The 24,862-nt window shown below is 35.0% G+C and overlaps 1 long non-coding RNA gene across 1 annotated transcript in view; it reads right to left on the bottom strand.

The window, feature by feature from the left end:
* Window positions 1–524: 524 nt before the first annotated feature.
* The window catches only part of LOC109261334 (uncharacterized), a 46,128-nt gene continuing 21,790 nt past the window's right edge, over window positions 525–24,862 (bottom strand). The window contains exons 2-4 of the long non-coding RNA XR_002077342.2: window positions 8,358–8,450; window positions 8,140–8,255; window positions 525–3,557 (exon numbers count right to left, since the gene is read on the bottom strand). This is a non-coding gene — a long non-coding RNA (uncharacterized LOC109261334). The remainder of the gene's footprint in view (window positions 3,558–8,139; window positions 8,256–8,357; window positions 8,451–24,862) is intronic.

Below are 24,862 nucleotides of genomic sequence, written 5' to 3'. Positions count from 1 at the left end.
CATGCCTCTCCCCTGGCTTTTGGTGATGGTTGGCAGTCATTGCAGATACATCACTTCTCCCTGTGTGTTTGAATCTTCATATGGCCATTGTCTTATGAGTAAGCACACAAGTCATGCTGTATTAGTGGCCCACCTACCCTAACTAATCACATCTACATTAACCTTATTTCAAAATAAGGTCACATTCTGAGATACTGGGGGTTATAACTTCAACATATCTTTTGGGGGGAACACAATTCAATCCATAAGAAAGGAAGATCATTGTAGGCTGAAGCAATTTAGGAAAATTATGTAGAGGCTTAAAACTATTCAGGAAAATTCAGTAAAATGTTATTACTGGAACTTAAGTGAGACAGTGGAAATAGAAAAGTTAAACAAAGCATGGATCAGACCATTACAGTTTAGAATGCACCAGTGAGGACACTGGGCTTGGTCCTACAGGGAGCCCTCGAAACCCTGTTTGCAAAGGATAGTGTGGTCTGTGTTCACTTCTGCAGGCTCAGGTATTAGGGATAGGGACTGGAGAAGATTCAATGAATATTCCTTTTTATTTTTCATGTTTTTTAAAAAATAAAGTTCTTTCTTCAGCACTCTTTGTAACATTTTTTAAGTTCTAGAGTATATTGACAATGGTATTAACATTTAAAAACAAACTCCTGAATACTTCTGCTTCAGAATCCTAGATCCCCTTTCATAAAATAGTGATACAAAAGATCACTACTGCTTCCACGTGTTTCTGTTTCTTAACATCAAGGTCAGCAATGCAAAGAAACAATAATGACATGACAAATTTGAATTGTAATGTAAATGTAGCATATTAGTAGTACTAGTATATTACATTAGTATTAAAGCATTATTTTCACATTTAGAACTATTAGAATTTTTTAAATATGTGCTTTATAATCTCAGAGCAAAGGCACTGAAGAAAAAAAGCAACTAAGAAATATCCACAGAACATGTTGTTACTCCAAATTAATTCCAGTGGGTAGACATGTGGTGACTGATTCCAAGTGCCTTGAGTATCTATAGACTGATAGTTTGTGCTCACAAGTCGCAGGAACCTTAAGTCTATGAGTTGAAAGACAGGAAAACACAATCAAACGTGGCTTCTTTGGTATCTTGGAGACAACGTGACTCTATGAGCTCGCCTCTCTTAGGCTTTCTGAAGTCAGTCTACGTGGTTGGAAACGGGAATGCCTACTCTTTATGCAGGTTCTGGCTTACAAGTACTAAACAATGAAAGCAAAGAAATGGACTTGGTGTTCAAAGGGCTAATCCACATGTGAGCTTGGCTTGCACAATAAGAAGGGAGCCATTTCCATATCATCACAGGACCAAGAACAGCCAGGCTTTGACAGGGCATCGAAAATGTCCGGCCTCTTGCTGGTACCCATTCTACTCTTGTCACAGACATTGAAGCAAGTGGGCTTGGATAAATACAAAACTGGGCCTCACGTGGTGCTCCTCCATTACACACATGTCAATATGTGGAGATTTCCGCCTGAGAGGAAACCATGGAAAATGGAAATTCAACATATGGTCAATGAGGGCTGCAAAAATCATGGAGAGGAACAGTTGCACCCCTGAGGCTTTCAGCGGCACTCCTCCGTAATTGCTTAATTGAAATTTTATTCCTTTCATTCAGCCTCGCAGCAGGAGTGAATCTACAATTACAAAGCAAGTTTTGATATTTCATTCCTGCCCTTTATACCAATGGGTGAAGAACGGGCATTAATTAAGGGATAGCTACAAAACAAATTGCTCTGGAAAGGAAGAAAAGGGAGAGATGTGAAAGTGTGTATGAATGTAATTAAAAGAGGGGAATGCAGAAGCAACATAGAAAAATTTTGTTTTTTTGTTTTTTCTTCTGTATTGGTAACAGCAACATAGGAAAATAATTTTACTGAAAATTTGTGGGTAGATTAAAAGGACATTAATTATAGTGAAAAAATGTTTTTTAATCGGTCATAGTTCAAATTTTACAGGCCAAGTGACTTGAACAATTCAGGTCACTCCTCAGACCCTCAGATATGGTACAATGTGGGTAATAACTGCAAATTGTTATGCTTTACAGGGAAAGTATGAGAATAAAGTGAGATACTACAGGTAAAAGCATACTGCAAATTGTAAAGCTCCTGTGCTCAGGAAATTCCATGATTGATTCAGAGAAAGATTTAACCATTCATTTATTTTCTAATAGTGTGAGGGAGGGAAGTAGGAGCTGAGAAGCAATCAGCATACTCCTTATTAGTACTCTAACAGAGTTTAACTTTCCAAAACTAATATGTGAAAGAGAGACTCAGTCCTTCTGCCACCAGTAATTAGCCACAGGAATTATAATGGGATTGAAACTTTAAGGTGCTTCTGGAACTTATTTAGATATGTCCTCAGTATGAGTAACTGGAAATAGGGTTGAATTGGCAGTGTCTTGTGCCAAATCTCTGGATTTTAAACTATTAAGAATATAAAATTATTGTTTTTATTTGTGAATAATCTAATGAGATTAGTGTGCAGCTCTCATTAGTCTCCAAATGTTCAAAGGCAACATCTGCAAGTAGTTCTGTGAGTCACGTTGGAGTTTAAACAATTTTCCCAGTTCCACTAAAAACAAGTAAGCTCTTAGGGAATGGAAAAAAGGAAAAGTAGATTTAGATGAACAATAACTGATAGGGCCAACTAGGAGAAAATAGACTCAGGCAACATAAGTCTCTATTTTTTTTTATCATTATAAATATATCCATGGTTTGAAGACCATAAGAAGCAAATAAATATAAAATAATAATCAAAGATCACATTGTTCACATTTCTATCCATGGCAGAGCCAACTGGATCCCTACATGCTATCCATTCTCCCTTTCTGCTTTAAGAGCAAACAACTAGTATTATTTGGAGCAGCGATATGCCCAACAAAAATATTTTATTTCCCTCTCTTCCATATATGCTAAAGGTTTCAACATGACTAAGCCCTGACTAATGAGTTAGAAGTTAAAAGTTTTGGGAAGAGACTCCTAGCATGGTTGGTTCCTTAAGGGATAATATTTCCCTTTTGCTTTATTTTCTCTTCCCCTTTCTTGCTGTCTGGTAATGGATGGGGAAGCTGGGGCCACAGCAGCTGTTTTGAACAGTGAATTGCCTTCAGGGTAGAATTTAACCGACACTGGGTTAAGTTCAGTTTTCTTTTGGGTTAAAGAAAAACAATGTGACTTTTAAAATCTTTTCACACATTTTTTTTCATACAGACCACCTAATCTTAACTGATACACAACAACTACAATATAAGTTCCTTGGAAGCAGAGGCCTTTTTCATTTTGTTCAGAGCCCAGCACACAGGCAAGCCCACAGAGGTTCAAAAATATCTGTTGAATCTGAATGTCTAATACTGACTCTTTCCCTTTTATATTTTCTTGAATAATTCCTTTCTGCCTCTCTTTTCTACTTTTTATACCATAATTTCCTAAATTATTTCCTCCATTGCCTTTTTGCTTCCTCTTCCATCAGTCTTTGTTCCTCATATTGACCATTGTAGTTCACGTGTTTCTTCTTGTTTAGATGAAAGTCTGTCCCAATGAAAAATGAACAAAATATAAATCCAAAAGAAATGATGATTTTTCTTTCAAATTTGGTTTAAATAGAAACCAGCATGGTGGGCTACTGTGTATTTTTTTTTTTTTAATTTAAATACAAGTTCATTAACATACAGTGTCATCTTGGCTTTAGGAGTAGAACCCAGTGATTCATTTCTTACATATGACACCCAGTGCTCATCCCAAGTGTCCTCCTTAGTGCTCATCACCCATTTAACCCATCCCCCCTCCCACTTCCCCTCTAGCAACCCTCAGTTTGTTCTCTATTGTTATGTCTCTCATGGCTTGCCTCTCTCTTATGTTTTTATCTTATCTTTCCTTCCCTTCCCCTAAGTTTATCTGTTGTGTTTCTTAAATTCCACATATAAGTGAAATTATATGATATTTGTCTTTCTCTGACTTATTTCACTTATTATAATACACTCTAGTCTATCCACATTGTTGCAAATAGCAAGGTTTCATTTTTCTGAAATAAAAGCAAAAATGAACTATGGGACCTCATTAAAATAAAAATCTTCTGCACAGCAAAGGAAACAATCAACAAAACTAAAAGGCAACAACAGAATGGGGGAAGATATTTGCAAATGATATATTGGACAAAGGATTAGTATCCAAAATCTATAAAGAACTAACCAAACTCAACATCCAAAACACAGTAATCCAGTGAAGAAATGGACAGAAAACATGAATAGACTTTTCCAAAGACATCCAGATGGCTAACAGACACATGAAAAGATGCTCAACATCACTCATCATCAGGGAATTACACAGGAAAATAAGAGAATTACCACTTAAAGAATACAGTTTTATCTTCCTAAATGTAAAATAATTCTTTCCTACATCCTTATAAATATTGTATAATGGTATTATGACCAAAAGACAAAGATTCAAATTTCATGGTCACTGTGAATTTAAGAACTTCGAAGTTTGTATTTTGAGTGAGTCAGTGGAGGATAGCTCATGAGAAAATGGTAAATCAAGTTGAAGAGTTGGTCTCAAGGTTAAAATTCCAATTAAGAAACAAATGTCACCTCCTAAATTTCAAAATAAAATTATAAAGGGAAAAGATTTCAGGCTGGAAAAGGAGAAATGATTAAATGTCCTCAAGCTGATTTTTTTAATGTGACTATTTGTCATTCAAATTACCAAGCTATACACATTTATTTTTGAATTTTTTTGAATTTCTAAGATAAGGGGTATTAGGATGAATTCAGTTAGAGAAATATATCACTGTAAGAATGTAAGAAAATGTAAGAATAAGAGCCCTTTACTGCTAGTTGGAGAAGTCAAATAATGTGGGATTTTTTTTTCTTTACACTGGCTGTTTTCAAGATTTTATTTTCCCTTTATTTTTTTCATCAGTTTTACTAAATTGTGTATAGATGTGATGTTTTGGGTATTTATAATTTTGGAGAGTAGCAGTTCTTTGTAAAACTGTGTCTTGAGGGGCTCCTGGATGGCTCAGTCAGTTAAGCATCAGACTTCAGCTCAGATGATGATCTCACAGTTGATGAGTTCGAGCCCCATGTCAGGCTCTGTGCTGACAGCTCAGAGCCTGGAGTCTGCTTAGGATTCTGTCTCCCTCTCTCGTGGCCCCTCCCCTTCTCATGCTCTCTCTCTCTCTCTCTCAAAAATAAATAAACATTAAAAAATGAAAAAAAAAACTGTATCTTGATATCTTTCTACAGCCTTGGAAAATGTTTTGCCATTGTCTCTTCAACTATTGCTTCAGTCTCATGTTCTCTCTTCTCTCTTTTCTTCTACATATGCATTTTACCATTTCCGATATTACTTATGTCTCCTAATCTTTTTTTCTTTTTTAGATCAACCTTCTTTTCTCTTTGTTTTTCAATCTGGTTATTTTCTGACCTACATTTTTGTTTTCTTATATCTAATATGCTGGTAATTTACCCACAAATATTCTTTTCAGTTATTGTATCCTTCAGTTCTGGAACTACCATTTGAATATTTTATATTTATATTTATATTTATATATATTCTATATGTTATATGTTATATATATGTTATATGTTATATATATATTCTTATGTTTTTTGAAACTATTTTGTCATCTATTTTATTGATTACAATTATTTTTACATTTCTGTTTTATCATTTCACTATCTAGATCATCTGTGGGTCTGTTTCTAGTACTTATTCCTTCTCTTGTTTTTTGATCATTTGGTACTATTGTAGATTTGTTTTGAATTCTAAACATTGTATATAAAAGACTGCCAAGACAAGAAGCTCTATATGACATTATCTTTATCAAAGAATATTTAATTATTCTAGTGAGTAGTTAGTATAAGGGCAGATTCTCTCAGTCTAAGCTAGGATTAATAAAGTTTGAGAACTGGTTTGAAGCTTTGTAGAAGCTGTAATATTTTTACTTTGCCCATATTCCTGAAAAATTTGAGTTTTACCATTGCCTCTCTGTCTTGGAAGATTCTAATTTCCAATTTGTGTTCTTTTGGTGCTGTGAGACTGCTAAAAGGTTTTTTTTGGTTTTGGTTTTGGTTTTTTTTTTTTTTTGCCTTCTAACCTGCTTCCTTCTTAGTTCTTCAGTCTCTTACACCTTGAAATGTTAATGCTTGACAAATGACTCAAGCAAAAAAAGGTTGTCCTCACTTCCTTACAAAGTCATTTTCTCTAGATCTTGTTCATTTGGGTCTGACCTACCTTTTTAGCCATTATATTTTTACCACATCCCAAGTTTGACAAACACTCTAGACAGACTTTCTGCTTAAACTCTGAGCGTCCCGCTGTGAAATGGCAAATAATAGTAAATGTTTCAATGGGAGAAAGCAGCTAAACAAGTATAGTTCCCTTTAGTGTGTTTCCATTCTCTTTTTAATCTGTACCTCTAATCATGGCTGCTTTAATTGCTCTCTAATGCCTAAATAAGCTGAAAATTTTTAGACTGAGGTTTTATAGTAGCTTTTGACTGGAGACCTTGTGTAATACAAACTATTTCATTAGAGTTGGAAGATTTTCTGGAACCAACTCTTTGACCTTTCATTTTCCCTCTAGGCCTGACTTCTTACTCTGTGGATTATGTTGTACCAAGTTAGAATTCTTCTTAATATACTAGTGACAATTTTCTTATGTAACATTTTAGAAATACTGGCAAGTTTATATTCAAACTGTACTACTTAGTTGTTTTGTCCCTAATTAAAGAGGAAGAAGAAGTTGGGGAGGGGACATGGATTTATCCCTATGGGATTAGTTGTTTTTATTATTTATGTGCCCAGAGGGGAGTATAGAAGAGAATTGGTTAAAGTTAAGAATTTTTGTTTTGTTTTCCTTAAATAGCAGTCCCATTGGGATTAAATTATACTTTGGCCAGCTTCTTACATTTATTTGCCAATGGACAAGTCCAAATATGAAGGAATTTTGGTTCTATTTGGATTGATATAATTAGCCTCTCTATAAATAGATTATTTATATCTGTATATTTTAGTTGATGACTTGTCTTATAGAAGACAAATCGTTATTTTAAAATGTCCAGAGTGTTGAAGAGAAGATCCAAAGGAAGGAATATTTGTTCCTGCTAATGTAGTGTGCATACTATACTAGAAAGATGGTGGGGTAGTGGGATAGGGAATGCATATTCCTATAGTGGAATCTTAAAAATGACATACATTATCCTCTCTCTGCCCCTCCCTCCCCTCTCTCTCCAAAATAAATAAACATTAAAAATAAATAACAAGACAGGTGCCTGGCTGGCTCAGTCAGGTGAGCATCCGACTTCAGCTCAGGTCATGATCTCATGGTTCATGTTCAAACCCCGTGTCAGGCTCTGTGCTAACAACTCGGAGCCTGGAGCCTGCTTCGGATTCTGTGTCTCCTTCTCTCTCTGCCCCTTCCCCGCTCACGCTCTGTCTCCCTCTGTCTCTCAAAAATAAATAAATATAAAAGAAAATTTTTTTAAATAATGAAAAAACAAGATAAATCCTTTTCTAGAATTTTAGAAGTACAAGTTTTATGGATACTCTTGCATGATTTTAACTTAGATATGAGACTATAGTTTCATAAGGTTATCTGGTGTGTTTCATGCTTCACTTCTATGCATTCCAACTGAAATGGCATATCTGGTATTGTGTGACAAAATGCCCATTTTAGTTCCTGTTGCAGAAATCTTAAATATTTCATGTTGTGCTGACAACGCTAAGGTACTTACCTCAAAGAACTATATTTTGATGTGGTCATTGGCCTTTCTCCTCAATAATTCTAAATAGAGAAATACAGAAATGAAACTTATTTTTTTCTTTGTTCTCATGCAGTAACTGTTAAGGTGAGTCTCAAAGAGTTTATTGAAAACATATGGTCTTAGTGACACATGAAAAAAATAATACTCATCTTCATGGTAATAATCAAATTCCAATTAAACATAGCTTAATTAACCAGTGTCTCTATGTAGTAGTTTGAAAAAAGTCATTATATCTAGCTTGCATATCAATTTTATGCTCTTTTAACTTTCTAAAAAAAAACTGTTGGAAGGATTATTGCTTTCAATCTTCAGAAAATTCTAGAGGCTTGTTTCTTCATAACTCACCTGAGGATAGTTGAGACTTGACATTCTCATGGTCATGTACAAAGTCAGGAATGTAGCTCGATTTTTAATTTATAGTCCCCTCTATTTTTTAAACTCCACAGTTTATTAATTAGCAACTGGAAATAATCAAACAAAACAGATTTTATGATCAATATGACTACACATTTAGTCAAACTTGCTTTGAAATGGAAGGATTAATCAAAATTATATGATTTCACCTTTGCTCATCATCTGTTGAAGCTCGTCTGTTGAATTGTTAGTGTAATTTTCGGTCAATAAGGAGATTTGTTTTCCTTTTGTTTTCATGAACTCTTAAGGAAAATAGAGAAGCAGAGTGGGTGATTACCTAATGTAATAGCAGCATTCATTCTACTACAATAGCGTATATATTTTCTTCAAAGACTGTCACAGGACATGCACATCTAGATGGATAAGAAACTGATTATTAAAGGAGAAATTATGAGAAACTACAAAATGCAAAATGAAAAGATATGATTGAGGTGGATGTGAAAAAGCACAGAATTTTCAATTTCATTTTCAACCAATCAGGAAAGCTGTATAGAACAGGTGGCATTTCACACAGAAAAAAAAAAAAAAATAGGTACTTTGATCATCTGGTAAAGAAAAGACATTTTAAATGCAATTTTGATTCATTTGTAGACTTATTCCAGTTTTAGACTCTGTATTTTTTAATTTGCTGATAGAGTATAATTAGAAACTAATGTAAATTTTCTCCTGTGCTTTAAGAATCTTGACATTTAGTACTTCATTTTAACAATGCCTTTTATAAGGTGTCATTTCCTTTTATAGTCATTACACTTAAAATTTTTTCTTCTGCTTTCACAGAAAATAAAAGATAAAAACAGTATTAAGATAACTGGCAATTCAAAGGCAAAAAAGGGGCTCCAAGACACAGATAGCTAAGTAAACATAAAAGAAAAGTTATGTATTTCTCCCACGTAAAATTAAATTATAGCTGTAAGAATATAAATGGCTCAATCTGTATTATCTTTTGTTGATCCAGCAGCTTGTTGCTATAAAAATACTGACAATTATAAATATAGTCCTTTCCCTTCTGCCATTGGAGCCCTCATATCTTCCTATGAAAGTCACAAGTGAGAGATAAATTTGACACCTTGGATAGGAAATTGAATAGAAGCAAGAAATCAAGTAGAAATTCAAATCTCTCCCTTGACTCTCACAGGAACATATGAAAGTGACTTCCATAATGGCAAAATTTTCTGAGAACATTAAATTAGAATTTTAAGGACATGTTTATTCCAAATCAATATGACTCCAGAGATTGAAAAAATTCATGCCTTTGAGAATAATGCATAGTGTCATTCTGAACAGGCAAGACATACTTATGAAATGTCCTAAAGAACAAAGAATAGAGCTGGGAGAAATATTAAATTTACTTTTATTACAAAACCTTCCTAGAATTTAACTTAATTTAAAATTAAAATAACTTCATCTTCATTATTTTTATAATCATTGCCGAATGTTTGTTGAGTGCCTACCAAGTACAGAACAGAGAATTAAGTATTGCCAGCCCAAAGAACAAATGATAGTCTCTCCCTACAGGGGCACACTATCTTTGGAAAAGAGAAAGTAAGTTTCTACTGACATATGTTCCCATTACTTATATTACTCTCTTGCCCTGTTTGGAACCATACAATTCTAATAATTCTTTGGGCTTTCATTTAATACAGGTTTTTATTTTTCCTTTTTGGAATAAGTTGAGACAATGGAAGTCGTGGGAAAATCTACCTCAAATCTCACATCATAAAACCCTACCGTGTCTCAGCAGGGACTTTGGGTATCAGTAACTCCCTCCTGAAATAAAAATTTAATGGTCAATATGTTTGTCCTACAGTATTAGAAGTCCCCAACCTAGGGGTGCCTGGGTGGCTCAGTTGGTTAAGCGTCTGACTTCTGCTCAGGTCATGATCTCACAGTCTGTAAGTTTGATCCCCATGTGGGGTTCTGTGCTGACAGCTCAGAGCCTGGAGCCTGCTTTGGATTCTGTGTCTCCCTCTCTCTCTGACCCTCCCCCACTCATGCTCTGTCTCTCTCTGTGCCAAAAATAATCATTAAAAAATTTTTAAAAAAAGTCCCCGACCTAGCATCGTTAGACAATATGAGAAAATGCTTTAAAGAAAAACTAAATTTTAATTTTTTTACAGCTATATCATTTGCAGAATATGAATCACACTGTGTTGTCACCTAGCAACTATTTATTTGATATGATATTTTAACCTAAAACAGACATTTTTCCCATGACTAAATTCTATTCCAAGTCTATCACATCTATTTTCACATCTATTTTCTATGTCCTGATAGAAACCATAATAACTTACTAGAACAGGCAAGTGTCAGATCTGCTAATAATGAAAGCTGCAGTGGGGCCTAAAACATAGGTGCTGGGTGGTACTTGCTGACTCTGGACATGTTTATGATGTTATTTCATGAACCATGTTCAGAATGAGAGGAAAATCAATGGGAAAACTTACTGGATTAAACCTCATAAACTTGATGTGTCCTTCTTCCTCTTCTTTTCTGGGCTTCCCTGTGATACAGTACTCTTCACGTTTTATTGTAATGGTCTGTTTGTGTTTCTTTCTACCCAAACTATAGGCTTTTTAAGTGAGTAGAGCCTATCATATGAAGAAGTAGGCAAAGTGCTTACATCATAGTAGATGTCAAAAATGCTTAAATGGATGAATGGGATAAGGATCTAAAATGGTATTGCAGCTATCAGAGAAATAAGAAACAAGTTGTAAATAATGTCATAGGATCTTGAGGTCTATGATTTTATACAACTTGGCATAATTATAGAACATGAAGTATAGAGGCTTGGTATTCATCACTGGCCACGATCTTATAATTTGTTGAATAAATATTTTACAAATGCTGGAAGACAGAATGAACAATTCCCAAGCAACCCTGGCATTCATAATTTGGAATTATTTGAAGTTTTGCTCCGTCACAAATTTGAATCTCATGTATTCTACATGAGCTGGTGAGTCACTCAGCTGGTGATAGAGCCTAGCCTTGAATGTCTCAGGCAATTATGTTGTCAAAGCTGTGATCCCTGAGAGCTTGGCCCTCAGCTCTGATGCTGTAAAGTTCTAAATGTCCTGAGACCTGAGAAAAGGAAAAAAAAAAGCACCAATTTGGTCAACTGTTCCCCACCTACTTCTCGAGGCAACTTTGATTTTTTTCTGTTCATCATTAGTTACACGGTAACCTTCACAAGGAATTAAAAATTTCCTTTTAATGTGAAAATTGCATTGCATAAAACTCTTCATGTAAGTTTAAAAGGTGAGATGATAAGAGGAACTATACTGGCATTTAGGTGAAAGCTAGAAGCTTATGCAAACATTGTGGTATACTTAAATTTCAGGTTTCAAGAAAATTTTGAGAGTTATCATTCATGAATTTCACAAGCTTACTGTGCATGCAAGAATAAAGGAAAAAAAATGGGAAATGGAGGAAAAGTATTTATTGAATACTCACATTAAGGTCTCCTGTGAAGCATTTGTCTTGTAAAAGAAGAAGTAATTTAGTGAAGCTCAGAAAATCTGATTCTCTTCCAAATGTACAATAACAAATTAAACAAGAGATCTATTTTGGTTGAGATGAAATCAGTCAAAGAAAAGATAAACATTAAATAAACTGACACCATAACTTCTAAAAATATAAAAGTAATAAAAGGTAGAAGTTAAATCAACTTACAAGAGAAAGAAGATACAAATTCAGGGATAAAACCAAAGGCAATGAAAGTGTAAATGGGAGGTGGAATGCCATACGCTTTAAAATTGTCTATTAGAATTGTCCGGTGCAAACTATATCAGAAATTATCATTAGAATTGGAGGCAGATACAGATCCAATCAAGTTATAGAATTACATGCATTGTCTTCACAGGAACATTATTTTTGTACTGATCGTCAATAATATTTACAGCTCTCCTTCTGTACATTTGTCATAATTGTGCTCTTTTATTTGTATGATTATTGATGTAATGACAATTTTTCCAATAGACAGGAATTTCCAAGGGGTAAAGACCATGCCCAACTTGCTCACCACTGAATATCAAGTACCTGACACAGAGTGTGACATAGGACAGGCGTTTAAACACCTTGTTGAACTTACAAGTGGACGATGATCTTCATTGGTTCTGCGAGGCTTCAACTGCACACGGTGCTACCTTTGACTACCATTAAACATTTTAAATTTGAAAAGTAGAAAGATCTGTGTGTGACTCCTACACCTACAAAATAGGTTTGTGGTGAGCTAAATGGATCCAGGAAACAGGAAAGGACGGATGAGCATCTGACAGGGGTATTTCCACTGGGCTGCTAAGATGCTTGCTTGCTCTCTGCCACCTGGGCATATTTAAATCCAAACCCAAATGAATAATTAAATTCAACTGCATGAAGGGATTCCTTTTCTTTTTGTCTGGGGCATTTATCTTAGTGATTCTTAAAGTGTGGTCCCTCGAGCAACTGCATCAGCATCATCTGTAAATTTGGTAGAGATGTAAAATTTTCAGCCCCCTACCACACCTACTTGGTCAGAAACTGGTAATGGGTCCCAGATATCTGTGTTTAATGAGCTTGCAGGTGGCTCTAAGATAAAATGTGAGAAACTCCAAACACTGTGTGAAGTGAATATTACTGTATAGACTAGTGAATTTTCATCGCACATCCTTTGTTGTTATGGAGTCCACAATAAGCAATATCGTAACCATGGCTATGGTGGCTCCATCAACATGTGGACTCCCAGCCTTTCAACATCCATGTGAATAACAGTTGCAGTTGTGGTTCTTTGATTTTGGAAGAAGTAGGACAGAACTGTAAATTATTATGGATTGCATTTACACATGACACTACGTCTAATAATCAATGTTGTTTTCAAATACTTTTAAGAATAAAGGAAATGCATTATAGAAAAAGGAAATACGACTTTAATCGGTCTACCTATGACTCCCTGTGAAACCTTTGTTCTCCAGGTTCCTCTTTTTTTTTTTTTAACACCACACAATATACTGCACATATTTAAAGTATACAATTTGATTAGTTTTCATGTGTACCTACCGTGAACCATCACCACAATCAAGATCATGAGTATATCAATACCCACCAACGGATCCTTGCAGTCATTCCCACTCAACCTTCTCTGTCCCTCCTCCCCCTTCTCCAAGCAACAACTAATAGGCTTTCTGTCACTATAGATTAGTTTTTATGTTCTAGAATTTTATATAACTGGAATCATACTGTATGTATGCTTTCTTGTCTCAATTCTACCACTCAGTATAACAATGTTAATATTCATCCATTTTGTAGCATATATCAATAGTTCATTCCTTTTTCTTGCTGACAAGTATCCATTACATGGGCATACCAAAGTTTGCCAACCCATTAACCTGTTGATAGGCATTTTGGTCTTTTTAGTAGAATATTACAAATAAAGCTATTGTGTGAACTTGTGCCCAATTCTTTGTAGGGATGTAGGCTTTCATTGTCTTTGGGAAAATGCTAAGGAGTGGAGTGACTAGATTATATTGCACACATATGTTAAACAGATTAAGAAACTGTCAGTCTCTCAAAGTAGTTATATTATTGGACATTCCCATAAGCAGTTCACGAGATATCCAGTTTCTCTACTTTGTTATCAACATTTGGTGTGGTCAACATTTTCAAGTTTAACCATTCTAAAATATTTCCTTTTTAATGTCTCCTAACTTGCTTAATCGCATTCAGATTTTTTTTTCATGTCACACATCAAACTTTTTCTGTTTAGAAGCAAATTGGGTGGATTTATATCTTCCATGCCTCTCCTCAACTCTTTGAACATATGTAATATAGTTGTACTAGCAGTATCAATGTCCTCATTTGTTGGTTTTAACATTTTATTACTTCTAGTCCAGTTTCAATTTATTGGGGTTTTTTTTTTCTCCTCAATGTGGCTTATATTTTATTATTGCTTTGCAAGTGTATAATGGTTTGGGGGGTGTTTTTGTTTGTTTTTTGTTTTTGCCAGTCATGAATTTTACTCTATTGAGTTCTGGATTGTTTTGTTTTCATACAAATATTCATGAGGTTTGTTCTATGATGCATTTAACTTACTTGCAATTTGTTCTTTTTGGGTCTTTTTAAATTTTTTTTCTTTAAAAAAATTGTTTTAATGTTTATTTATTTCTGAGACAGAGAGAGACAGAGCATGAGCAGGGGAGGGGCAGAGAGAGAGAGGGAGACACAGAATCAGAAGCAGGCTCCAGGCTCTGAGCTGTCAGCACAGAGCCTGATGGGGCTCGAACTCACAAACCATGAGATCATGACCTGAGCCGAAGTCAGTCGCTCAACCGACTGAGCCACCCAGGTGCCCCTGTTCTTTTTGGGTCTTGATTTTATATTTGTTAGGATCAGAGCAATTCTAGGTAAGGCTAAAGATTCCCACGATTCAGGGAAGTCTCTTGTTTACCCAGTGCCATTTCATCATGAGGTTTTCCAATTCAGCTGGTGGTAACAAACATTACTCCAAATCCTGTGTGAGTGCTAGGCATTGTTACTTCTAAAACTATCAGATGGTTCTTTCCTCAGCCTGGAGTAGTCTCCATGCATGTGTTAGTATCCAGTCGCATACTCAAGGGGTATCTTCCTGGAGCATGCTTGCTTGCTTGCTTGCTTTCTCTCTCTCTCTCTCTCTCTCTCTCTTTCTTGCTCTCTTCTTCCTGATACTCTGCACTGTAAATTCTAGCTACCTCAGTTTACACACACAGTTCCATGTCCTCCATACACTAGGCTCCTACTGGAGCTCTCTTAGCCTAGAAACTTTTTTTAAAGTTTATTTATTTATTTTGAGAGAGAGAAAGAGAGCATAAGTGGTGGGGGGGACAGGGGACAGAGAGGAAGAGAGAGAATCCCAAGCAGGCTTTGTGCAATCAGCACAGAACCCAATGCAGGGTTTAAACCCATGAACCCTGAAATCATGACCTGAGCTGAAACTAAGAGTCCAATGCTTTAACCAGCTGAGCCACCCTAGGCGCCCCTTAGCCCAGAAAGTCTTAAGGAAGCATTTGTTAGGCTCACCTTTTTGTTTCCTATTTCTCAGGTTGCACTCTCCTTCATCATCTGACACTGTGTGTCTTGAAAACTGTTGTTTTATATACTTTGCCTTATGGGGGAATTGTCTCCAATGGGAGGGTAAATTCAGTCTTTATTACTCCATTTTAACTGAAGACGAAAATATCTCCTCATATTTTTAAAGTCACATTTGGAATAAATGACCTTTAAAGATCAACCCAGCTGCGTGTAGACCCAGTTATGTACTGCCCAATAGGCTGCACTGACGTGTACTCTCCAGACCTCAACTTCCTGACTTTGTTCTTGGCCTGAGCAGCCCTAGCTTTGACATACACAGTTCTGGGGATGATAAAGTCCAACTGCTGCCATCATCACTATAGATCAAGAACCCCCCAACTGGTAGTGACCACTGTCTCCAAACCACTGGCCGGGTCAAAGCTGTAAAGGGTATGGTTTCTCTGTTGTTCTGTAGAAGAGCTAGATCATACAACCCAGGAGTGTGGGGACTTCATAGACCCTGGAGCAGATGTGACCAGTGAGAAATAGTAGAACCATCAGATGAATTACTCTTTTCCCCAAACCCCACGCCCACCTAAGAGACATGAAGCTTGTCCAGAGATATCCCATATGACTAAATAATAACTGACTGAATTTTCTTGTAAAATCACAGACAACTGGATTCATTTCTCCTCCTCACTCCTGCCTCATTTCCCTTTTTCCTTCACTCTCACTGCCCTTGCACATAATGTTTCACCCCTACCAAAGAGCATTAATATATACATTTTGGTTCAGACTCTTTTCTGGGGTACTCAGGCTATGAGAGTGGGGGAAATAAGAGAATATAAGAAAGATAATAATCATCCCATTACATAACACCTACTTGCTCTATTTTTACACACAAAAAAATGTAAAATTTTCTCTGGATATTTTAAATGAAGAAACAAAAACATTTTAATTTAACATGTTGAAAATTTAGCCCAAATTTACAGAACCTGGAGAAATATTATCAGAGACTGTTGGTCTTGCTGAAGGAAAAGTAACAAAATGTGGATCCTCAGTTCTAGAATAGCTGCCGAATCAGGGAAGGTAGAGAATTCTACATGCAGGTGCAACGTCACTGTGAACGCTGGAATTTCAGAGCTCTTACCTAGAACATGATTTGAAGGTTTGTGGGAGAATGATGATCTAAAACTTGAAGCAACCTGTAGTTTGCCTGCATTCTTAAATACCATGATGACTTTAAATAGAAGAAGCTGAAATGTTTTTGCCTTGGTGTTCTGTCCTGTATCACAGCTTTGTGATTTGTTTAAACAGATCTCTTCAGCACAGTGGAGTGATATTAAGCATGTGACTCCCATGCCAAAGTTACAGACTATGCACTAGTTGAAGAAAAGATCATTTGGTAAGTATGAATTTGAAGGTGGGTAAGTAAGTTTTAATAGTTTATGCAGACAGTACATTTTTAATCAGAAACCAATTACAATGTGAGATTTATTCATGAAATACTAGATTAGTACAGTGGGAGTCCTAACAAAATTATGATTTTTAACTTTCCTCCTATAAATTATTCTTGTTTATTCATAGAAACCAATAAAGTGAAATAAGGGAGTCTAATGTTCTTTTCCTTTCTAATGCAATTTATTTAAAGAATCTTAAGACCTAGTATTGCGGGTTGAATTGTATTCCTCAATAAGATATGTTGAATTCCTACCTCAGTATCTGTCCATGTGATCTCATTTGGAAATAGGGTCTTTGCAGATTAATCAAGTTCAAATGAATTAATCAAGTTCAAATGAATTCATGCTGGATTAGGATGGACCCTAAATCCAGTTACTGCTGTCCCTATAAGAGAAGGGAAATTTGGATATTGACACATACAGAAAACACGTGATGAAAAAGGCACAGATTGGAGTGATACATCTGTAAGCCAAGACTAGCCAGCAAGCAACGCTAGAAAGACTCTCCCAGAGAGCCTTTGGGGAGAACAGGCACCTGCTGACACCTAGATTTCAGACTTCAAGCCTCTAGAACCATGAAAGAATAGATTTCCACTGTTTTAAGCCACGTACTTTATGGCAATTTCTTACAGTAGCTCTAGAAAACTAATATACTTAGTTATAATTGTTAAAAGACTTTTTTTTGTTCTTATGTGATAGGTTTTATAAAAATTCAATAAAGTTAACAAAGATTTTTTATGATATTATTACAAATTACACTACATTAAGGAATCTTTGAGGCTTACATTTGAACTCTATGTAGAAAATTTTATTGAAAAAATATTTTCTTTTCCATTAAGGAATTTCCTATAATTCCTATTCAGCCCAATTTAACAGGTTGTTTGTAATTACCTGTCTGTGTATAGTACTCTAGAAGGTAACAACATTGCCAACAACTTGACTTCAGACTTCTGGTCCCTTGTTTTAAGTCACCTGGTTTGTAGTAATTTGTTATGGGAGACCCAGGAAACAACTACAATACTGACAACTTCAGGATTTTTTGTAGATGACAAGGGGATTCAAGTCCCAGGCTTATGACCTCATTTTACATTAATCACCTCCATAAGGGCCCTATTTTTAAATACAGTCATTTGGGTGTTAGGATTTCAACATATAAATTTGCGGGGGCAGGGGTCATGATTCAGCCTATAACATTGTGATTATTTTTCTTTATTTCTTTAGATATTTTTAAAATTTTTGTCTTCCCATAAAATGACCCCTTATTCTTGTAATCTTTTACTTTTTAGAACCAAATTTCCCTAAAACACTTTGTTCATATGATTCATATGAGGGTAGCCACAACCCCACACCAGGGATAGCACATGCCATAGTCCTAATTATTCAGAGAACCAATGAAAAACTTTGTTTGGCCTCGGCAAAAAGATAGTGGCCACTATATACCATGTTCCCCCCAGGGTCACTAGAATTAACCTTTACACAATGTGGAGTGAGTCTGCCAGAAAATAAAGGCACTCAGAAGAAAATAAGGCCAGAGAGAGAAGAGACAAGACAGACAGGTACCTGCTAATATTTAAACATTCAATGCAGTCTGTCAGAAGCTTGACCCATACATAACTTTTGAATTACCTGATAAATATCCTATATTTGCTTAAGCCAGATTACACTGGCATTCTGTTAGTTAATATTAGAGTCCTGACTACAACAATCCTGGAGTTATAGAAAACTTGTAAGTAGATATCATAATCTTCTATTGTCTGGGCAATTGTGTTAGATCATGTGATAGGTAGTTTTTAAGATAGTCCCCAGTGATCCTCATCTTCTAGTATAAGATGCAACCTCTTCTCCTTAAGTATAAACTGAACTTACTGATTCACTTTTAATGAAGTGAATACAGCAGAAGAGATGGAATCTCACTTCTGAGATTAAGTTACAAAAGACTGTATTTTTGGTGTTTGATGCTTTGTCTTACTCTCTTTTGGAACACTTATCTGGGTGGAGCCAGTGATGAGACTTGAGGCCCACCTGGTGAGGGACCACACAAGTGAAATTCGAAGCAAATCTTCTCCTCATTCCCCAAACCAATTAGGCCTTCAGATAAGACCATAGCTTCAAGCTGACAGTTTGATGCAATGTCATGAAAGACTTTAAGCCAGAGGCAGCCAGCTAAGCCATGCTTGGATTTCTGATGCACAGACACCATGAGAGTATAAATGTTTGCTGTTTTAAGCTGCTACATTTTAAAGTAACTTGTTATACGGTAATAGATAATACAAATCACTTGAAAAATAATAAATCTTGGAAGCTATTAGAAAGCAGTATTATATAGTATCATATCATATCATATCATATCATATCATATCATATCATATCCACAAACAGAAATAAGCTATTGGCCATCTATGAGTTGTCTTCTAGATAAGACATATATTTTCATTAACATTGAGGGTCTCAACACTTACAATCTCAGTAACAGGAAGGAAGCATCAAAGTATAAGAACAATTTGTGTTTCACACCCTTGAATTTGAATGCTGAGTCAACCCCAACTAACTGAATGACCCTGGACAAATCACTTAAAATCTATGTGCTTCTGTTTCCTGTTCTGTATAATGGAGATAAGAAAATCTACTTAAAGAGTTTTCTGAAGATTAGAAATAATATATGTAGAATACTAAAACCATGAGTGGGCACACAGGACTGGAGCTTCATAATACATGGTTAGTAGTTCTTTGACTAGTACCTTTAAGGTGAAAGAGCAGACTGACAACAGGAATGCATCCTTTGATATTGGCATGGTGCTTGGGTGTGGACCCAAGTTGTGACCACTTGCTTCTTAGGATTAGGTTCTAACTGACTGGTTGGCCCCACACAGTTCAGTTCTCACATTAAGGTTGCTTGTGGTCCTTCTTTGAGACTTACTGGAAAATTATGTTGTGTTGGGTAGAAGATACACGTATTCAATGTGTGAGCTAGGTCACTTTTTCCACCACAGTGGGACTTTACTATTGTCAATATTTTGTCAAGTGTCCCCAGACCTCTTTAATATGTCCATTTCTATAAAGGTATTAAAACATTTCACAGATTTGTTTTCCTGTTTATGCCATAGTTAAATCTAATGTTTCCTGTTAAGTTTAAATTACACCAATCTTTATCATATCCCCAGAGGACATTTAGGCAAGCTTATATATCATCAATTTGCAAATGGGAAAACCAGTACATCTAGAGGTTAAATCCATTTATAGTGTAGAGAAATCAAAGCCTATTACTGATTTGGAAAATCCTGGAGAATTCTGTCTTTCCTATAGTTTAGGAACTTGCAAAATACTAATTATATATTATGTCAACAAAATCACTGACCGTAGTAAATGTGAGTTTGTTTCTCAGTATATTTAACTCTAGTCAGATCCTTATTAGAGAAAAGTGCCCAGTTTAGCAATTCATAAATAAGCGGATATCTCAGATAGTATTGAATAATAAAATAAAATTAATAGTTGAGTGTTAATGTAAAGCATAGCCACAGAATTGCCATGAAGGTGATACCTGAGCACATTAGATGTGGTATATAGTAGAAGATTTTGTTATTTATAAACCCAGTGTTTGATGTTTAACAGGCCAACAGATAGCAGCATTAAAATTATAATTGTCATTTTTTTCTGATTCCAACAATATGAATTCATTATAGAAAAAAAAGAAAATGTTAAAATTAAAAAAAAATCATTCATAATTCTGACATCCAGAGATAATTTATAATAATTTGACATATATCTCTATAATCTATCTAAATGAATAGTATATATATTCATTTAAATCTATAAATTATATATTTGGGATTATACCAAAGAGTTTTGGGTGAATGCTACTTCGTTTTTTATTTGACAGTAACATAATGTCAAACCTGGCTTAATGTTTAATATATCATTAATATGCCATATATTGTGTATATAAGTATCGTCTGGACACTGCAAAAGCCTAAAGGACATCATTTACATAGACTATGACACACCTCCTAGGGTTGTATAATGTGACAGCCTATGTTAAATGTTCTTAGAAAACATTTGAAATGGCTACATAATTGCTCATTACGTGACTCTTCCATTCTTTATTAGCTACTAGTCTACTGTTTGATGCTAAACTTGCTTCCAGTTTTGATGTTATAAATAATGCTATGTGAAATTGTGCAAAAATATTTGTATTCTCTGCTCATTCATTTAAGGAATACCCTTGGAAGTATAATATATATAAGTCAAAAGATAAACAATTTTAAGTATTCTCTATATATACTGAAATATATAACAAATGCTTTAGACTACTTACTGGGGGGCTCTTGTTTCCAATTTAAGCCTGTATGCCCATCAAAATTTCCTTGGTTTCAAGTAAACTTAATTTATTTCAATAAGGAATATCTATATCTATATATGTGTATGTCTATGAAACATAAAAGAAAATTTCACAGAGTCCTAGGCACTCAAGACTATAAAGAAATGGTACCGGGAACTCAAAAGCCATTAGGAAATTAGTTAGTAAAATTTTACCTGTCTCTGAATTTGTGTATTATTCCTCTCTCTCTCTCTCTTTCCCCCCACCCTCCGCCACTTTCCCTTTCCCTCTCCCTTTCTCCTTTTCTCCCTCTCCCTTCTTCCTTCTCTCCAGCTTTTGGAATGGTCTAAAATATCTACAACACAGCTGATTGTGTATCTTCATTCGATCAACCATTCCACATCAAAATAACATCTTTGATCGATGTAACATATTCCTAGGAGTTAAACCTTATTGACCTTTCTTAGGCCATTTGTTTCTTTTCATTCAGTTGATAAGAACAAACATTGAAGAGCCATGTAGTACAAATCTGACAATTATTTCCCACCACAGGAAGGAATTTCTAAAAGAACGGCAAACGCTATGATACAGACACTGTAAAATATGACCACATAGTGCCATAATTAATCATCTGACTGATAGAATTGTGGATTCTAAACTGATAGAACACTGAAGATAGTCCAGTGGCTTCAAGTCATCTTTAGCTTAATTCTTAGGGAATCATGGAAGAATCCCAGATGCCAACACAGCAAGAGGGTACATGGAGACTGGATAAATTGACTTTGGGTTTGGAACCCTTTATTCAACTACAGCTGTATACTTGTATATGTTTTATATATATGCCTTTCTTGTAAGCTCCAGAGAAAAAGAATTTAAGGTAGAAAGAATGTGGGAAAAGGGAAGGGATAAAGGGAAGAAAAGGGAAAAGAATTCTGTGCCTAAAATTCATTTGAAATCACTTATTTTCAACCAAATGCCTGGATGAATGAAAGGAGAGTAGAAAGACTGTGGGATTTAACATTTTGTGCTGTATTTAGTATTCTCTTAAAATATCTAAAATCAAATACAAAATTTCCTTTGAATATATCCTTTCCTGAGAGAAGTTTTCCATTATCTTAGTGTTGTTTGTTTCATGTAAACTAATACCTGAACTTACTATATTAAAGTCTATTTACCCATTGCTTGCAAGCTCTGAGTTACTTAAGAAAATATCTTCCCTTAACTGATAATGAAAACCATTATCCAAAAAATTATTTCTTACTAATCTGGAGGCTACTCATCTGGAGTTTTACTTCCTCATCTGGGGATGATTAATATGTTTAATATAGGGAGAAAAGGCACTTGAAATGAATCAACATTAAATTGACACTATAATTTCATTTGTAAAAATAGAGGAAAAGATTGTGATTGGAACTTTATTTTGAAAAATAAAACCAAAATTATAAAAATGTGATTAAATATAATCTAATACTTAACTAAATTTAGTTTACAATTGCAAACATGGTTCAATATTTAGAAAAGACAAAGAATATTGTTTTCTTCTTGGTGCAATTTACTGACAAACTTGTACTATTGCATGATATCATATCTGCACAAAATGTGTTTTTTTTTCAGTATGATAATAAGGAGGATTATTCTTGCAAATACACACATGCTTAATCAGTCTTTGCAAAGCTCTCTCTTAAGTCTTTGATTTTTAACAATCATTCTCTTTTGAAATCCCTGCCTATCCTTATTTTTGTTAACATTTTCTTCTCCCATTGTTTATTGCTTATTTGCCAATGACTTCACATGAGATCTAAGTATTTCTCTAATATCCTTCTCATGGTCTCCATGGAATTCTGTATCTTTTGCAAAGCTCAAAGTTTCATTTGGCAATAAATTTGCAATATATTGGCCTTCCAAACATCCAAGAATAGAAGCAGGCCAAGCCACAAAGAGAAGGCAAGCTGCAGTAGAATAGATTCTACTGTTAAAACAAGATGGGGATTAAAAGATGTTTGAGGGAAAACTAAATTTCTGTGTGGTTTCTTCATTCATGATTTTTTAAGACACTCTATGTAACCTTATAGTGCAGCTCCTTGGAAGGCAAAATACACAGATTAAAAAAGGACCTTCGAGATAAGAACAATGAGGTACAATTTAATTGACCTTTCAAGATACCTTAGAGAATTAAGAAGACAAAACTAGTTCTACATTTCTTATTTTAATCTGTCTTTACGAATCTTGCTTTGTGTAGATCATGCAGTCACAATTCCTATGAAATCATTTGTAAACGTGATAGTTCAAGTAGTTGAATATGTCCATATTGCCCTCTAGATAGTATTAGGGCTACTTCTAGGCAAAGCTGTGATGTAAAATGAGAAGATACTAGTGTTTATCATCCTCCAAATTTCTGTTAGGTAATTTTCTTAGGTGCTTTGGTACTTGCTGTCCTTCTTTTCTGTCCTGCTGATCTCATTTTTCTGATTATCTGTGGTTGCATGAGAAACCACAACACAACTTGGTCATTTCAAACAATAATGTATTATTATCTCTCATGATTCTGTGAGTTTATTGGATCTAACTGGGTGGTTCTCACTTGCAGCCGTATATGTAGTTTTAGGCAGATGTCAGCTAAGGCTGTAATTATCTCAAGTATATTCTAACTGGACATCCAGGTTAGGTGTGGCAATGATTAGATACATAAGGGTAATTGATAAAATAAGTGATGTTAAGGATAGTAAGAGCCTAGTTTCTCAATGTCGGACTAAGGAGTTACAAATAGGGAAGGGGCAAAAACTAGAATGAACTCTATGTTGTTGCATTTAAAGTGGAGATATTAATGTGAACTCTTCGTATTCTAGATAGATAAACTACATATGGATATAAGTATAAATCTATATGTAAACATATATCTCTACCCCCACACCTAAATAAATATGCATATGTAAAAATAATAAAATATATTTGTGTGTATATGTAACATATACAAATATATTTCCTATCTTTTTCCACTGAGCAGCTTGGAACCAGCAACCTCCAATAGTAATGAGAACACCTAGCACCCAGATCTTAGTTTCTAAATATCACTGTCCACTTAAGGAAAGTAGAACTCCTTGGACAAGTAACTCAATCTATCACTGGGCAGGAATATTGCAATATGAACCTGGACAATCATGTGTCAGAAAGAAAGAAATTCTCAAAAAATGATGGAGAAATGTCCAAAGGACAAAAAAGTGCCTTCAAAGGAGACCCAGTGACTAAGTCTTGGACAAGTTTAACATTAAAGTAAATAACAAGGATATTGGACTGCAACTTATTAAATAAAACAAGAATCTATCAATCCACACTGATTTAAAAAAATGAATAAATTGAAGTTTTAACGAAAAATGAGATATTTACCTAGCCTCAAATACTTGCTCCAATAAAATACTTAATTATAAAGGGGGAAAAAGTAACTTTATGGTAAGAAGCCTGCAAGATACCACCAAAAACAAGTGATCAAAGTTAACATCATCAGTAATGGAACAAACCCATGTGTCACCTAACAGGATGAAAGAGAATAATGCAGAGTCGCTTTTGTGGTATGTCTGCTCAAGTTGAAAACCTAAATTTAATCATGGGGAAACATGAGAAAATCCAACTGAAAGAATTCTGGAAAATAATGTCTATAATCTTCAAAATTGTCATGGTTGTGAAAGTCTCAGAAAGACCACAGAACTATTCCAGACTGAAGTTGTTTAAAGGATTATGACAACTAAATAGCATGCATGATTCCGGACTGGATCCTTTTCTTACAGAGAACATTATTGAGACCATTTGAAAAACTTGAGTGGAATCCAAGGATTATATGGTAGTAATGTATCAATATAAATTTCCT

The sequence above is a fragment of the Panthera pardus genome, unplaced genomic scaffold, assembly GCF_024362965.1.
Source record: "Panthera pardus isolate Hobbes unplaced genomic scaffold, ASM2436296v1 HiC_scaffold_16, whole genome shotgun sequence".
NCBI classification, from domain to species: domain Eukaryota; kingdom Metazoa; phylum Chordata; class Mammalia; order Carnivora; family Felidae; genus Panthera; species Panthera pardus.
This window is presented reverse-complemented; position numbering and strand designations above follow the sequence as displayed.